This window comes from Oncorhynchus mykiss, chromosome 27, assembly GCF_013265735.2.
Source record: "Oncorhynchus mykiss isolate Arlee chromosome 27, USDA_OmykA_1.1, whole genome shotgun sequence".
Lineage (NCBI taxonomy): Eukaryota > Metazoa > Chordata > Actinopteri > Salmoniformes > Salmonidae > Oncorhynchus > Oncorhynchus mykiss.
In genome coordinates this window covers 4,899,276-4,917,325 of record NC_048591.1, presented here as the reverse complement: position 1 = coordinate 4,917,325, position 18,050 = coordinate 4,899,276, and the positions used below count along the sequence as shown (strand labels likewise).

The 18,050-nt window shown below is 43.4% G+C and overlaps 1 protein-coding gene across 1 annotated transcript in view; it reads right to left on the bottom strand.

The window, feature by feature from the left end:
- Positions 1-18,050, bottom strand: part of LOC110507051 (glutamate receptor ionotropic, kainate 4) — a 450,996-nt gene that overhangs the window by 413,598 nt on the left and 19,348 nt on the right. The window lies entirely within an intron of this gene.

Below are 18,050 nucleotides of genomic sequence, written 5' to 3'. Positions count from 1 at the left end.
TTAAGCCCCCTATGGTGAACGACATAAGCTTGTAGGTTCATGACACTTTCAAGTTGTTAGTTCATTGTTCGCTGGTAGGGGGTCCTGCATGTTCCGGGTATTACTATCTCAAATGAACGAAACGAGCTGAAATACTTGTTCTTTTAACTGAACGAGTTGAAAAGATCTGAGTCTGTGCATGACACCAGTAGTGACTGGTGCCGCTCATCTTAAAGAGACAGCGCACACTATCATCAACGATTAGGCTACTTCTATGCAAATGTTGTTCATCAGTAGGCTAATTATAAGTCCCATAGAATCCACAGAAATCAGCAGAGCAAGCTCAATAACCCAATGCATGCACAAACTCATATTGAATGATTCATATGCATAGGGATGTGCATGAGTAATCGAGTATTCTAAAGGACATCAAAGCTCGATCATTAACCAGAGTTGTATTTTTTATCGAATACTGTAAAAACTATTTGGTGGAATGTGCATTGTGGCTGCAACATAATTAGTTTTGACTCTAGTGTTCCATTTGTACATGTGCATTTGCAGGGCACAACAAAGAATAAACCAAGCATCACACAGCTCTTCTCCCTAAATTCACTCAACTGTGTTCCGACTGCTCCTTACACACCTGTGTGCTGCCATTAGGCCTACAGAAATAAATGAAAATGTATCTAACTGATGGGATACACAGAGCTACATTCCTGGCCAAATGACGACAGTTTTATCACAAATTTAAAATGGACTGGTTGATTGAAGTAGGAAAATATGTGGTCCAATAACGAGCTGTAGTTTTTGAATCATTTTCCGCTAAGGCTACTTTGAGAACTGCTAGTGCCATTTAGTGCCAATTGGTTAGCCTAGGCTATAACCCCACTAAACATAGACAAGTTCCACACTGAAAATCCGCAAAAACATTATTTTGATAAAGACCAAAAGCATATTTTCATCAGAATCATGAAGCATAGGCCTACGCAACAAACAGATGTCTAGGCCGCAAATTCATCACCCCATGCAGTGTTCAATGTGGAATTGTTCATCCATTTTGAAAATTAAAAAAAAAGACAAACTAAATTGAACATCTGTGTATCAAAAAAGAAAGATTTTGGTTTGTAACCCTTTAAGAATTCTGTTCTATTTTATTCTGTAATATTATATCCAGATTTGTTTATTTTTTACAATAAAATAGGTGTGCCTTGACTGTGATAAGAGCTCGGGAAACAATACTGTCTTGTCTGCTAAATTAACAACGGAAGGCTATGCCATTGCCATTGGATTCTACAAGCAAGAGCCACTGCTGAGGTTAGTGCCTTTTTGAAGATTGTTTTCCACGATATAATATTTATCCATTTTTATTTATTTCACCTTTATTTAACCAGGTAGGCCGGTTGAGAACAAGTTCTCATTTACAACTGCGACCTGGCCAAGAGTCAAAGCAGTGCGACAAAAACAACACAGAGTTACACACAAACAAACGTACAGTCAATAACACAACAGAAAAATCTATATACAGTGTGTGCAAATGTAGAAAAATAGGGAGGTAAGGCAATAAATAGGCCATAGAGGCAAAATAATGACAATGTAGCATTAACACTGGAGTGATAGATGTGCAGATGATGATGTGCCAGTAGAGATACTGATACTAACATAACCAGTTGATATTACGGTTTAATAAATTAATCTCATATGGCACTTGCTTTTTATTGACTGAATATACAGTATATGGGGCAATTTAGCAATTAGGATTTGTTATCTGTAATGGTTATGATAAATGATGCATTGTTGCACACTGTTGGCACAGGCCTATAGATAAATGCGTACATATTTTTTTTCAGTGGCTGTCTCTGTGAAATAAGCACATTAATATTTTCAAATTTAATGATATTCAATATCAGCATAAAACATTGGCTATAGGCCTCTTGCCGCAAAAAATCTGTATCGGCATCAGCTCTCCAAAAACATATTGGTCGTTCTCTAGTGTGTGTGTGTGTGTGTGTGTGTGTGTGTGTGTACACATGCACGCACATGGGTGTCCATTTATGCATGTCACAGGCGGCAGGTGGCACCTTAATTGGAGAGGACGGGCTCATAGTTCTGTTCTGTCTCCCTCTCCAGTGGCTTTTTTTACCTCGGGTTCAGATCCTCAGAGCTCCCGCCCTCATCAGACCGTGAGGCTGTCTAAGAGACCGGCCCATTTAACATCGCCAGCTGTCATCATAGGCAGCTCTATGGTGAGAGATATCATGGTTCCCAAGGAAAAAACCCCTGTGATACCCAGGAGCAAGAGCACAGGACATCACAAGGTTGCTTCCCGACAGATGCCGGGAGCTGACACTGTCGTAGTCCATGTGGGGTCAAAGTACCATCGTTGGGCCGCGGGTGTGAAAAATTCAGCAGGCTACTGGCCTTACACATCTGGCTAAAAGATTATTGTAGCTCTGCTGGAGTCACTTTTATTGATAACTTTGACACCTTCTGGAAACAGAAGATACTCCACAGGAATGACGGAGTCCATCCAAATCATCTTGGTTCCTGGACTCTGTCCACGCATTTAAAGGCTGCGTTGAAACAATGACTTATCAATTACCCAAGACAAGCTCAGCTAATCCCTACCATTGTGACAATGACTCGTCATAATGCTGCATTACATTTACATTATCCTAGGGGCGTTGGCAGATGTCATTTATGTCCCCCTAATTGCCCTGAATACATTTGTTAATCCTACAGCTATTGGATGCAGTAATCATGAGCCTATGAACCAGTGTGCCCTAGTAGGAAGACCAATTTGTGCAGCTCAACCTGCACTATCAAGTCTACTTCAGATAACCTTCCCAGTAAAGCATTAAATACAATCAAGCAACCCAGAAAAGTGCTAAAAAATATCCCATATTAACATAAGCAGCCTGAGAAACAAGGTCAATAACTTGCTTGTAACAGATGCCATTCATATTATCTGAAACTCACTTAGATAATACCTTTGATGATACAGTGGTAGCAATACATGGTTGTAACATCTACCGAAAAGACAGAAATGCCAACGGAGGCGGTGTTGCGGTCTATATAAAGAACCACATTCCTTTAAAGCTTAGAGAAGATCTCATGTTAAATACTGTTGAAATAATATGGCTACAGGTTCATCTGCCTCACCTAAAGCCCATTCTGGTGGGAAGCTGCTATAGACCACCAAGTGCTAACAGTCAGTACCTGGATAATATGTGTGAAATGCTTGATAATATATGTGATATCAACAGAGAAGTATATTTTCTGGGTGATTTAAATATTGACTGGCCAAGCTGCCCACTCAAGAAAAAAACTTCAAACTATACCAGGGTATTTACAAACAGCACAGGAATGACATCATCAACATGTATTGATCACATCTTTACTATCGCTGCAGAACTTTGCTTTAAAGCAGTATCCAAATCCATAGGATGTAGTGATCACAATATAATAGCCATATCTAGGAAAACCAACATTTCCAAAGGCTGGCCCTAATATAGTGTACAAGAGGTCATAGAAGAGGTTTTGCAGTGATTCATATGTTGATCATATTTGATGGTCTGTGGTGTGTAATGAGGAGGAACCAGACGCTGCACTTGACACATTTATGAAATTGCTTATTCAAGTTACTAATAAGCACGCACCCATTAAGAAAATTAATGCAAAAACTGTTAAATCCCCGTGGATTGATGAGGAATTGAAAAATTGTATGGTTGAGAGGGATGAGGCAAAAGGAATGGCAAATAAGTCTGGCTGCACAACCGATTGGCAAACGTACTGCAAATTAAGAAATCATGTGACTAAGCTATATAAAAATAAAAAGTAATTATACTATGAAACAAAGATAATTAATATAAAGAACGATAGTAAAAAGCTTTGGAGCACCTTAAATTACATTTTGGGTAAAAAAGCCAACTCGGCTCCACCATTCATTGAATCAGATGGCTCATTTATCACAAAACCCACTGATATTGCCAACTACTTTAATTACTTTTTCATTGGCAAGATAAACACGGAGTGCTACCATTAATGACATGCATGTCAATCTCTTCAGGCTCAAAGTGGAAGAAAGATCGACTTCCTCATTACTTGTTTTTGTAAGAGGTGTTGACAAGCTGAAGGTATCGAGCTGTCTGTTTAAAATACTAGCACCCATGCATACCCCACAAGACATGCCACCAGAGGTCTCTTCACAGTCCCCATGTCCAGAACAGACTATGGTAGGCGCACATTATCAAATCAAATTGTATTGATCACATACACATGGTTAGCAGATGTTAATGTGAGGGTAGCGAAATGCTTGTGCTTCTAAGTAATCAAACAATTCCCCAACTACTACATAACACACAAATCTAAAGGGATGGAATAATAATATGTACATATAAATACATGTATATGGATGAGTGATGGCTGAGCAGCATTGGCAAGACACAATAGATGGTATAAGATACAGTATCTACATATGAGATGAGTCATGTAAGATATGTAAACAATATTAAAGTGGCATTGTTTAAAGTGACTAGTGAGTCTCTGTAGGCAGCAGCCTCTGAGTTAGTGATTGCTGTTTAGCAGTCTGATGGCCTTGAGATAAAAGCTGTTTTTCAGTCTCTCGGTCCCAGCTTTGATGCACCTGTACTGACCTCGCCTTCTGGATGATAGCGGGGTGAACAGGCAGTGGCTCGGGTGGTTGTTGTCCTTGATGATATTTTTGGCCTTCCCGTGACATCGGGTGCTGTAAGTGTCCTGGAGGGAAGGTAGTTTGCCTCCGGTGATGTGTTGTGCAGACCGCACCACCCTCTGGAGAGCCTTGCGGTTGAGGGCGGTGCAGTTGATGTACCAGGCGGTGATACAGCCCAACAGGATGCTCTCAATTGTGCATCTGTAAAAGTTTGTCAGGGTTTTAGGTGACAAGCCAAATTTCTTCCTCCTCCTGAGGTTGAAGAGGCGTGGACTATTTCAGTTTGTCTGTGATGTGTACGCCAAGGAACTTAAAACTTTCCACCTTCATCCCTACTGTCCCTTCAATATGGAAAGGGGGGTGCTCCCTCTGCTGTTTCCTGAAGTCCACGATCATTTCCTTTGTTTTGTTGACGTTGAGAGGTTGTTTTCCTGACACCACACTCCAAGTGCCCTCACCTCCTCCCTGTAGGCTGTCTTGTCGTTGTTGGTAATCACACTGTTGTGTCATCTGCAAACTTGATGATTGAGTTGGAGGCGTGCATGGCCACGCAGTCATGGGTGAACAGGGAGGACAGGAGGGGGCTGAGCACGCACCTTTGTGTGGCCCCAGTGTTGAGGGTCAGCGAAGTGGAAATGTTGTTTCCTACCTTCACCACCTGGGGGCGGCCATTCAGAAAGTCCAGGACCCAATTGCACAGGGCGGGGATGAGACCGAGGGCCTCCAGCTAAATGATTAGGTCCATTGCTCAGTACTACATGGAGCCATGACTACATGGAACTCTATTCCACATCAGGTAATTGATGCAAGCAGTAGAATCAGATTTAAAAAGAAGGTAAAAATACACCATTTGGAACAGCGGGGACTGTGAAGTAACACAAACATAGGTACAAATACACATAGTAATGGCTGGAATGGTATCGAACACATGAAACATGTTTTCCATGTGGTTGATACCATTCCATTCCCCTCAGCAGCCTCCTGTGATTGCGTGTGCATGCGTTTAGTATACGAGAGTGTGTCTGGGGTGTCTTTGTTGACTAAGTTCCCCTCCGTCCCTACAGTACACGTCATCTCTTCATCTTGATTCAAGGAGTTGTTTTGATCCAAGAATCCTTGACTCAAAAAAAGCTGTGCCTTTTCCCTGCCTGCCTGCAACCTCCGTCTGCATGTTATCATGAGTCACACGTCAAGTAATCTCGGTTACCCAGAAGTATAATTATCTCGCAAAAGTTTGTCATTTCCTGTTTTACTTCTGGGGTGGGTGGGTGGGGAGGATGCCGTTAACAATTGTGATAATATCACATGTGTTTATCGAGGCCAAAAAGCACATTTTAGTTTTGAATCCTTTTTACGATAGAGCAAATTATGATTTTGTGGCTGTGGAATCTAGTGGGTACAGACACATGCATACACACACATGATAACATGCGCACTATACACACACGTACACATGGATTTTGCGTTGTAGATATGTGGTGGTGGAGTATGGACCGGAGGGGGCACACTGAGTGGGCTATGATTTCTGTAATGAATGTATTGTAATGTTTTTAAAATTGTATAGCTCCCTTATTTTTGCCGGAGGCTTGAAAATCACTTCACCAGTTTAAGCACCATCTTCGCCCGGTCCTGATTCGTCCAAATAATCAACGACAAAAATCCAAAACCAGGAAGTACTGCACATAATTATAGGTGAGCCTTGACAGATTCTCATCGTTACATCTGTCCACGAGAGATTACACATCCAGCAATAATATTTACTGTTTACAGTACAGATCTGTTTGCTGCTGAAGATTTTTAAATAAATAATTAGTAATAACAGTATATTTATATTCGGTAGTACGGTATACATATTAGGGAGTCTGGTGTACATTTAAGGAAATAGAGTCTAAGGTGTACATATTCGGACATTCACGCTATGCTGTACATGCTACATCAGATATCCATTGAAAACAACATGTTACATAGCCAAAGACCAGCACTGAGAGCCTCAATCCAGGTGCCAGAATGTCAAATGATAGAGAAGGGGAGAGAGCCTCCATTTAAAAGGGAAGAGCAACAGTGAAACAACATTTGATTACTGTTATGAACGTACGTGAGGGGCCGACTCTGAATTCTGAAAGTAGCCTGTGAGCCAATTGAAATTCAAGTCTCCGCTATAAGAGGCTGCGAGATACAGGGACAGAGGGATGGGTGGATGAAGGAACGGTGTAGTCAGGGAACGAGTGAAGAGGGATAAAGAGAAGAGGGGAGGGGTAAACACTAGGGGGTAGAGACAGAGGAGGAACAGGAGAGGAGAAGAAAGAGAGGGCACTGATTTAAGAGCAGAGAGTGATGTCTACAATCTACATTTACCACAAGGTAACATCACACTAAGCAAACCTGCATGGGCTAAGAACAAAAGAGGTTCCCATTTACCTTAACAGAAATCACAACCCACCCAGTCCTTTTGAGCCTTTGACGTAGTACCAAGCATTCCAATCAAAGCCCGTCTGAAATGTCACTCAAACAGGGAACGCTGACAGCATCTGAAACACGTAGGCCTATGTTCTCTTTAGTCTGATATACACAAAGCTATTCTCACTGAGGTCCATACAGTGCAGTGACTAGGAGGGTGCACAAGCACTCAAGTCACTGAGCCCCCACTGGAATTGTCGGGTGACACTGTCAATCAATATGACCACAAAGCCAAGCACATGTCCCCAACTGCAAAGCCAGAGAGGAGTAAACAAGAGAGGGTTGGATGGATGGTGTGATGGAAGAGAAGATAACACAGCTTTCAGTGAGACCGACAAGAGCCAGCGAGATTGTACTGCAGTTTAGGTACAATAATAGACGTCCACGTGGAGGAAGATTGCAGTGTAAAGCTACCCAAACATAAACTTCACTGAGGCGAATCCCAAGCGGGATATTGTAATACCGTTTTCTATTTATTTTATTAAGCAAATGTAACACGTTGCATTTCATTTAACAACCATAAAGATTGCCTCAAAATGTGTGAAATTGCGTGTGGCAACTGCAAAAGGTCACCGTCAGAACCAGCCAGATAATGATGTAAACATCACAACAGCAACTAAAAACAGCCATGCAATTAACAAGTCACAAAAAAAATGCCTAATCGCTTCTAAATGACTTTTGGCCAAACGTGAAGAAGGCGTCTGGCGCGACGACGCGTACAACTGCAGGAAAGGTTAGATACAATCAGCTAATCAAGTCAAGATTGAACTAGATCTGGATCATTAGAATCTTTAATTGCCATATGTTCTGAGCTCGCAGCCGAATGTCTCGCCGCCGGAGCTTTTCAAAGTGCTGTTATTTCCTTGGCCCTCCTTTGTGAGGTCCTCGTCACGTCTATTAGCATGATGCGACCTTTAGTGGGAGAGAGACGGCTGGTGGATTAAATCAGGTGCAGTTTTAGTGAAGTTTCAGACAAGAAGTGGTCATCTGCTTCTTCTGCGTTCTGCAGCCTAACCAGGAGTTTGTCCACTTGGAAGGGTACACAGCTCATTAGCTAGGCAGTAAAAATGCTGCAGGGGGAAGGTGTGTGTGTGTGTGTGTGTGTGTGTGTGTGTGAGGACGGGTGGGAGAAAAAGGCTTTGGCCTGGCTACTTGTCCAAATCACACCGATGACTCAGGCTTGAGTCAATACCAGTTATCATTCCGGAAATCTCTTCCCTGCTACTCTATTGATGTTCCCATGGCTCCATAGACTGGGTCTGCAATTCCTCCGCTGAAAACCATTGGCAGGATTAAACAAGACCGAGCCTGCATCTTGGACCGCCTACAATGGAACGCCTACACAGTAATGGCATGATTCACTTCTTCTCAAACACGGGTGTTTATGAGGGGTATAGGCAGGCTTGCCAGCTCTGATTCGCTCCAGTGAGCTGGTGAAGGACTCATCTTGTCACAGCGAGCTAATTCATTGAAATAATGCAAGGGCCAAACACATTGGCATAACACACATGTCGAGTGTGTTCTGTTGATTGATGGTGTGCTGTTTGCTGTTTATGGCGTCCAATTAAATGTCTTCATATGCTATTGCAGAGGTATGTACTCGTTTTGTTTTAATGTGTCATGACTGTATGATGTATTTCATTCAAACAACTTGTATGGGTATTATCCCCTCAGAACAAATTGAGGCTTTCAACCCCTTCTTTTCTCCAAAAGGTTATAATAGGGCCATTTTCTTTCAATCAACCATTAAAGGGCTTATTTTGCCTGTCATTGATACAAAGCAGACTGAAATATAGCCGGAGGACCTGCTATACCCTTTAATGAATTAGAACAGGAATCAGGTAGACGGGGTTGAGCGGTGAGCTGCGGCTAAGGGTTCTGATTCGTCCTGAGGCTGGCCAGCATGAGAAGGTCAGACACGGGCCTTTGCAGTGGAAATGTCACTGTGTCTAGGAGACAGGAGACAGGTTAACTGGGGAACAGTCTCAAAGTGGAGGTGGAGCGCCAGCTACCAACTCTCAGGGCTGATTGAGTCTGGCTGTTCTTGTGGCCTTGTTTACCTGCCAGCCTGTCTCTTCACCTCAGCCATGATTATAACAAGTGGTAGGAGTATTTCTCTCTCACCGGCAGTGCTATGTATCAGTTTTACCTGCTTATCAAAGTATTTACGCATTCAACTAGCCTGGAACATGGAACTGATGGACTTTTCTTTTAAAAAATGAGGCTGATCAGTGGATGCTAGCCATTACATGGGCGGAGGGATACGCAGGCAAATGGTGGAGACATCCACCAATAGCATATAGGGCCCTGGGCCATTGTACTACCAACAGAGTGGGAAGGGATCTACAGTACATGTGAATACCGGAAACGTGAGAGAGATAGCCAGTGTTCCCATGACACGGCAAGTGCCTATGTGACGAGTAAATCCAAATCAAAGTTGGTCGCGTACACAGTTTAGCAGCTGTTATAGCGGGTACAACGAAATGCTCGTGTTACTGGCTCCTAACAGTGCAGTAAAATGTCAAACTTGAGCTTAGTAGACCCTCCATTACATGAAATGGAGAAAAATGATATCCAGTCAGGCGGACAGGACCTTCTCCCCAAGCAGTTGTTCAACGTTGATCTACAGTGCCGGTCACCTTGCGTGCCCACATACAGTACGTACCGTGCAAAAACCCACAACACAAATCACACGTCTGCAGCGGATGATACATTTAGAGGTCAATCTGATCCGACGATCCTCTCCCCGTTTATGTCCGACATGATCTGTACGATATTTAACCTTCAGTTAAGAAATATTAGTCAACGGCTCCTTTTGCCTGTGACAAAAAAAAACAAAAAAAACAGAGCCAACCACTAGAGAAAAGCCACCATTCATTCACCCCTGGGTGGTACACATGCAAAACTCCCAATTATCTTTGTACGCAGACACTCACTTTTAATTAAAGGCACACCAGTTCTCTTTGGCTTTGAGCCGTCGGAGGGTTAAATCGTAGCTTTAAAAAATACCGCTGGGAAGGAGACAATAAGAGGGCACAAAGACTTAAAGCACTGGTCTATTCATAGGGCTAGGGCATTTATCTTCAGCTAAATATATTAACATCCACAGTACTGGCCTGAGCAGTAAAACACAGCCCCGTTGATTTTATTACACCACTTTGAGCCTTGTTCCATGAAACATGGAACCTTAATCTGGCTAGGCCAAGGAGCATGAAATAGGATGGGATGGAAAGAACGGGGGCTTTACATGATACTGTACATGGTTTGTCAAAATGGCCAGGAACTAAATCAATCTTATTTACAATGTGAGGATCGACGCTGAAGACAGCAAGCAGGTACAGGGAGAACATTCAATAAACTGCGGACGTGAAACAGGACAGGAGACAAAATAACGACATCAATGCAGACACAGGGAACAACCGGGGGGAGCAGACAATTATAGACGGAACAAATCGACAAAGGAAAGTAGTCCAGGTGAGTCCAATGAGCGCTGCTGCACGTATTGATGTTAACAGGTGTGCGTAATGAAGGGCAGCCTGGTGCCCTCGAGTGCAAGAGAGAGAGAGAGAGAGAGCGGGAGCAGGGATCTGGGGTTCGACATCAGGAACGTTGGTAACATAGCATGGTTGGGTGGTCTGTTGTTAAGTAACTTTACTTTGATTTGCCATCAGAACTCCTAGATGAAGGGTGAGGCCTAGTGAGGTCAAATCTTCTGCCAACAACAGTCTTGATCTTATGCAAGATGGTTTTAGCCCCTCTTTGTCTGTTAAATGACTGTTGGTTTCATCCCTTTATTGCTTAGGGTCTTTCTCAGCTGAGGTGTTGCTGTAGGAGCAGATTGGTGGACGCTCTTGAGGAATTCCATAGAGTACTTGAGGACTGGGGGCATTTCTGGTAGGGTCAATTAAAAGCTCACAAAAGAGGGCAGAAAACTCTTGTCAAAACTTCAGTCAAATAACTACCAAACAAGGTCATGAACACAACACTCCCAAAATATTATTCAGTTGTCCAAACCCACAGTTTCCCCAGCTGTCCGGGTGGATGATCTCAGACGATCCTGCAGGTGAAGAAGCTGAATGTGGAGGTCCTGGGCTGGCATGGTTACAAGTGGTCTGCGGTTGTGAGGCTGGTTGAACGCACTGCCAAATTCTCTAAAACAACGTTGGAGGTGGCGTATGGTAGAGAAATTAACATTAAATTATCTGGCAACAGCTCTGGTGGACATTCCTCCAATCAGCATGCTGATTGCGCATCCCTCAAAACTTGAGACGTCTGTGGTATTCATGTGTGACAAAACTGCACATTTTAGAGTGGCTTTTTATTGTCTCCAGCACAAGGTGCACCTGTGTAATGATCATGCTGTTTAATCAGCATCTTGATATGCCACACCTGTCAGGTGGATGGATTATCTTGGCAAAGGAGAAATGCTCACTAACAGGGATGTAAACACATATGTGCACAAAATTTGAGAGAAATAAAAGTTTTTGTGCATATGGAAAATTGCTGGGATGTTTTAGTTCAGCTCATGAAACACAGGACAAACACTTTACATGTTGCGTTTTGTTCCTTGTATATTTGCTGGATTCTAAATCCAACTCTTAATGCACAAAGACATGAGGCGGACATCTTGTTAGAAGCCACGTCCATTAATAACACCTGACCTGCCCCATGATGTGCAACTTAAAGTGTGTAGTACAGTGGGGCCAAAAAAGTATTTAGTCAGTCACCAATTGTGCAGATTCTCCCACTTAAAAAGATGAGAGGCCTGTAATTTTCATCATAGGTACACTTCAACTATGACAGACAAAATGAGAAAAGAAATCCAGAAAATCACATTGTAGGATATTTAATGAATTTATTTGCAAATTATAGTGGAAAATAAGTATTTGGTCAATAACAAAAGTTTCTCTCAATACTTTGTTATATACCCTTTGTTGGCAATGACAGAGGTCAAACATTTTCTGTAAGTCTTCACAAGGTTTTCACACACTGTTGCTGTTATTTTGGCCCATTCCTCCATGCAGATCTCCTCTAGAGCAGTGGTGTTTTGGGGCTGTTGCTAGGCAACATGGACTTTCAACTCCCTCCAAAGATTTTCTATGGGGTTGAGATCTGGAGATCTGGCTAGGCCACTCCAGGACCTTGAAATGCTTCTTATGAAGCCACTCCTTCGTTGCCCGGGTGGTGTGTGGGGGATCATTGTCATGCTGAAAGACCCAGCCACGTTTTATCTTCAATGCCCTTGCTGATGGAAGGAGGTTTTCACTCAAAATCTCACGAAACATTCTTTCTTTCCTTTACACAGATCAGTCGTCCTGGTCCCTTTGCAGAAAAACAGCCCCAAAGCATGATGTTTCCACCCCCATGCTTCACAGTAGGTATGGTGTTCTTTGGATGCAACTCAGCATTCTTTGTCCTCCAAACACGACGAGTTGAGTTTTTACCAAAAAGTTATATTTTGGTTTAATCTGACCATATGACAGTCTCCCAATCTTCTTCTGGATCATCCAAATGCTCTCTAGCAAACTTCAGACGGGCCTGGACATGTACTGGCTTAAGCAGGGGGACACGTCTGGCACTGCAGGATTTGAGTCCCTGGCGGCGTAGTGTGTTACTGATGGTAGGCTTTGTTACTTTGGTCCCAGCTCTCTGCAGGTCATTCACTAGGTCCCCCCGTGTGGTTCTGGGATTTTTGCGATCTTGTGATCATTTTGACCCCACGGGTTGAGATCTTGCGTGGAGCCCCAGATCGAGGTAGATTATCAGTGGTCTTGTATGTCTTCCATTTCCTAATAATTGCTCCCACAGTTGATTTCTTCAAACCAAGCTGCTTACCTATTGTAGATTCAGTTTTCCTTCGCCTGGTGCAGGTCTACAATTTTGTTTCTGGTGTCCTTTGACAGCTCTTTGGTCTTGGCCATAGTGGAGTTTGGAGTGTGACTGTTTGAGGTTGTGGACAGGTGTCTTTTATACTGATAACAAGTTCAAACAGGTGCCATTAATACAGGTAACGAGTGGAGGACATAGGAGCCTCTTAAAGAAGAAGTTACAGGTCTGTGAGAGCCAGAAATCTTGCTTGTTTGTAGGTGACCAAATACTTATTTTCCACCATAATTTGCAAATAAATTCATTAAAAATCTTACAATGAGATTTTCTGGATTTTTTTTCTCATTTTGTCTGTCATAGTTGAAGTGTACCTATGATGAAAATTACAGGCCTCTCATCTTTTTAAGTGGGAGAACTTGCACAATTGGTGGCTGACTAAATACTTTTTGTTGCCCCACTGTATGCAGGATTAGGGTTAGGGTCAAAGCCCACTCCAAGACTCTATTATACTCAACCTGAACAAAATATGGCCATGATGTTGATGCTCGTAAAACATCCTACCTATGACACGCTGTCGGTCTTTAAGCCACTTAGTTAAAATCCCCTGTGATTACTCCTCATATTAACCACAGCCCATTAATTCTCACTTTGTGAATTGGAGTGAAAGTACCTTGGTCATTTCCAGGGACAGGAATTAAACAGTCCAACATTATTGAGTCAATTGCAGATCAGGATATGATAAGGAAAAGCTAATTGAGAAGATTTCAAATGAACTAGTAAATTGCATTTCAGGAAAGAAAGAAGAGAAGAGAGTAGTCAGAATACACAATTTTACTCAATAATATAAAAAATCCAAATGAGAATCTAACATATTTAGGTTCACTTGTGCATATATTGAATCCTGAAGAACTAGACTATCATTACTATTATTACATAACTGTGTGAACTGAATAAATTGTCCTACTGTAAGGACTTGAGCGCTTGACTTTTGGCCACAGTACATTGTATTTAGAGCTTCCGCTTTGTGAATCGCAATGTAAATCAGTGCCATATATCATCGTCAAAAGAAAGAGACGCCGGGTGTAGATCGAGGTGGTTCAAAAGCTCAGACCTACGTCTTCAATAACTACAATGTCCATGCCCTTTCACTGTGCCTAACAATCAAGTTGAGTGGAGCCTCTTGTCTCGCGTTAACAAGGCATAACACGCACCATTGGACTAATCCGTCAAACACTGGACCTCTTATTCATCCTATATCAAACACCGTATTGATTGGAAGACTTGGGGGAAGAAGAGCCATATTTCCCTCTTTGGACACACGTGTAACTTCCTATCATCCTATTGGGGATTTAATGATTGAGTCATTGTGCTTTAAGAGTTGACCCTGCTCGAATGAGATGAGTCGGCCCGTGGTTTTGTTAGGTTAGTACGTTTCCTTTACATCCCACAACACTCCCAAACTGTCGCCAGATAATGACCAGGATTCTTACTGCAGGCTGGCACCTCATCATCCTCCTCCCTAATTGGTCAGACAGGGCGGAACAGATTCACGTGGCGTCGAACCGTGGGTCAACTAAGTGAGATGGTTGTGTCGAGGTCACACATGCAAAGTAGTACGAAGACCCCCATGATTCTTCATTTGGAGGGGTTTAATCCATTTGTCCGACAGAGGAAACAACGCAGACGCTTCCATAGTGTACTGTATGTGTGCAGATGATCGCTACAGCATGGCTCTATCAATGGCTATATCTATCCCCCTGGCTGTATGTGAGGTGTGTGTGTGTGTGTGTGTGCGTTTGGTCTTGACCTGAAATCCCTAAAAGTAAAGAAGAATTCTCTCTCGTTGGGGACATTTCCCAGGTCCCCACGAGGACAAAGGCTATTTAAAAAGTGTAGGGGTTAGGTTGTGGGCTAGGATTAAAATTAGGTTTAGGGGTTAAGGTAAGGGTTAACGTTAGGGTAAGAGAAAATAGATCAAATAGGATGGAAATACATTTTAGGTCCACAAGGAGAGAAAAACAAGTGTGTGTACGTGTGTGTGTGTGTGTGTGTACACGTGTGTGCGTGGGGTCTATCTGAGGCGGAGCGGGGAGGACCGTTCCCTCCCCAGCATGCACTCTGTCTTCATTAGCCCCAGCTCTGTATTTAAACAATTGCTGCCTTAGCAGCCTTTCAACCTAAGCCATTGCATCTCAGAGGAGAATTAAAGGGAAATCAAACCGAAATTTGATTCATTACGGCATTACTAAAAAATCCTTGTACTGTGACAAGTCAGCATTAATGAAAAATAGAAAGGGCTTCTCTGCAAACAGAATCCAGTACTCTAGACACTACTTTTAAGTCAGGGTGGGGAAAGTCTTGTTGGAACACTGAGAACCGTGAGATACGTTAAGCTCTACAACCACCCTGAATCAAACAGCAAGCTGTTGTCTGTTCAGTAGGTCTGCCTTTCTGTAACAGTGCTCTTTCTCACCAGACAGCTCCAATGAATTAAGAGTTATTGAATGTTAATCAATATCACTGTATTGATCCTGGCTTGTGAATCTCTGCGTCTTCTATAAACTGATCACAGTTCAGTTGAGGTAAACGACTGCCGTGGCCAGATACACTCTTCGTGAGAAGAGCGCCAACTATAAACTGATCTCAGTTTAAGGTAAACGACTTCCTTGGCCAGAGAGTTACATGATTTGGGAGAAGAGCACAACAGATGCATGCATTAGGTATCTTCAGTGTTCCATCATAGCATGCTAAAAAGGTGGGCATTGTCTCAACAATTAGACATTATTGCCTCCAGGTGCTCGCAGATGCTGCTTCTGCGCATCTGAAGTACATAATGGCAATGAGATTGTATTTAGATTGCATATCATTACATTTTATGATACAAGTGCTAATGATTAATTCAACAGAGTGAAGAAAAATGACAAGCACACTAAAAAAAGATGATCGGAGAAGAAAATGTTGGTAATTGAAAAATAAGTCATACAAACTGCTTGGTAATACTGAATACGGAGTAAGGGGAAAACCTAGCACACTTGCAGTATTTATTTTGTAAGGTAAGTACCTATTACTTTACTTTCGTAGGCATAGTATCTACATTATTGCTTGTATCATCCCTTCTGAATATACAAACGTCATGTCAGTTGTAGGGAGTGTGGGTTGTCTTGTGGCCAGAGCAGGTCAGGGAGAATAGCAGACAGGCTCGGACTTAAGCAGCGCGGCTGAGTAATCGCCCTCTGCAGTTTCCCTCCCTCTCTGATCAATAGGAGACACAAGATCACACAGCCAGGCGGCCCACAGATCCCAATCGCCGCCCTTTAGCAGATTAAACTGATTCTGACGTAAGGCGGGTAATTGCTAGCGCCACCAAACTTGTTTCTCACCCAACTCATTAGGCTTAATAATATCCTAATGAGAAGCTCAGAAGAGCTAAGGAAACCCTGGCAGGCCTACTCGGCTCTATGTCCTCTGTCTGTTTCTTCTCCTTTGTCCTCTATCCTTCTCTCTCTCCTCCAGGCCCAAATCAAATCAAGTCTTTCCTCTGACACTGCCTAGTATATAGGTCCTGGATGGCAGGAAGCTTGGCCCCAGTGATGTACTGGACCGTTCGCACTACCCTCTGTAGTACGGTCAGATGCCGAGCAGTTGCCATACCAGGCGGTGATGCAACCAGGATGCTCTCGATGGTGCAGCTGTAGAACCTTTTCAGGATCTGGGGACCCATGCCAAATCTTTTCAGTCTCCTGAGGGGGAAAAGGTTTTGTCGTGCCCTCTTCACAACTGCCTTGGTATGTTTGGACCATAATAGTTTGTTGGTAATGTGGACACCAATGAACTTGAAACTCTCAACCCGCTCCACTACAGCTCCGTCGATGTTAATGGGGGCTTGTTTGGCACTCCTTTTCCTGTAGTCCACGATCAGCTCCTTTGTCTTGCTCACATTGAGGGAGAGGTTGTTGTCCTGGCACCACACTGCCAGTTCTCTGACCTCCTCCCTATAGGCCATCTCATCGTTGTTGGTGATCAGGCTGTTGTGTCGTCAGCAAACTTAATGATGGTGTTGGAGTCGTGTTTGGCCACGCAGTCGTGGGTGAACAGGGAATACAGGAGGGGACTAAGTACACACCCCTGAGGGGCCCCAGTGTTAAGGATCAGCGTGGCAGACGGGTCGTTGCCTACTCTTACCACCTGTGGGCGGCCCGTCAGGAAGTCCAGGATCCAGTTGCAGAGGGAGGTATTTAGTCCCAGAGTCCACTTAGCTTAGTGATGAGCTTCGTGGGCACTATGCTGTTGAACACTGAGCTGTGGTCAATGAACAGCATTCTCCCATAGGTGTTCCTTTTGTCCAGGTGAGAAAGGGCAGTGTGGAGTGCAATTGAGATTGAATCATCTGTGGATCTGTTGGGGCGGCATGTGAATTGGAGTAGGTCTAGGGTGTCCGGGAGGATGATGTTGATGTGAGCGATGACCAGCCTTTCAAAGCACTTACCACGGGGCAGTAATCATTAAGGCAGGTTACCTTCACTTCCTTGGGCACAGGGACTATGGTGGTCTGCTTGAAACATGTAGGTATTACAGACTCGGTCAGGGAGAGGTTGAAAATGTCAGTGAAGACACTTGAGTGGGTCCGCGCATGCTTTGAGTACACGTCTGGTAATCCGTCTAGCCCAGCCGCTTTGTGAATGTTGACCTGTTTAAACGTTTTGTTCACATCGGCTACCGAGAGCATTATCACACAGTCATCCAGAACAGCTGGTGCTCTCGTGCATGCTTCAGTGTTGCTTCAAAGCGAGCATAAAAGGCATTTAGCTCGTCTGGTAGGATCGCGTCTCTGGGCAGCTCGCATCTGGGTTTCCCTTTGTAGTCCGTAATAGTTTTCAAGCCCTGCCACATCCGACGAGCGTCAGAGCCGGTGTAGTAGGATTCAATCTTAATCCTGTATTGACACTTTGCTTGTTTCATGGTTCATCTGAGGGCATATTGGGATTTGTTATAAGCGTCTGGATTAGTCTCCCGCTACTTGGAAGCGGCAGCACTAGCCTTTAGCTCGATGGGGACGACGTCATCGATGCACTTATTGATGAAGCCGATGACTGAGGTG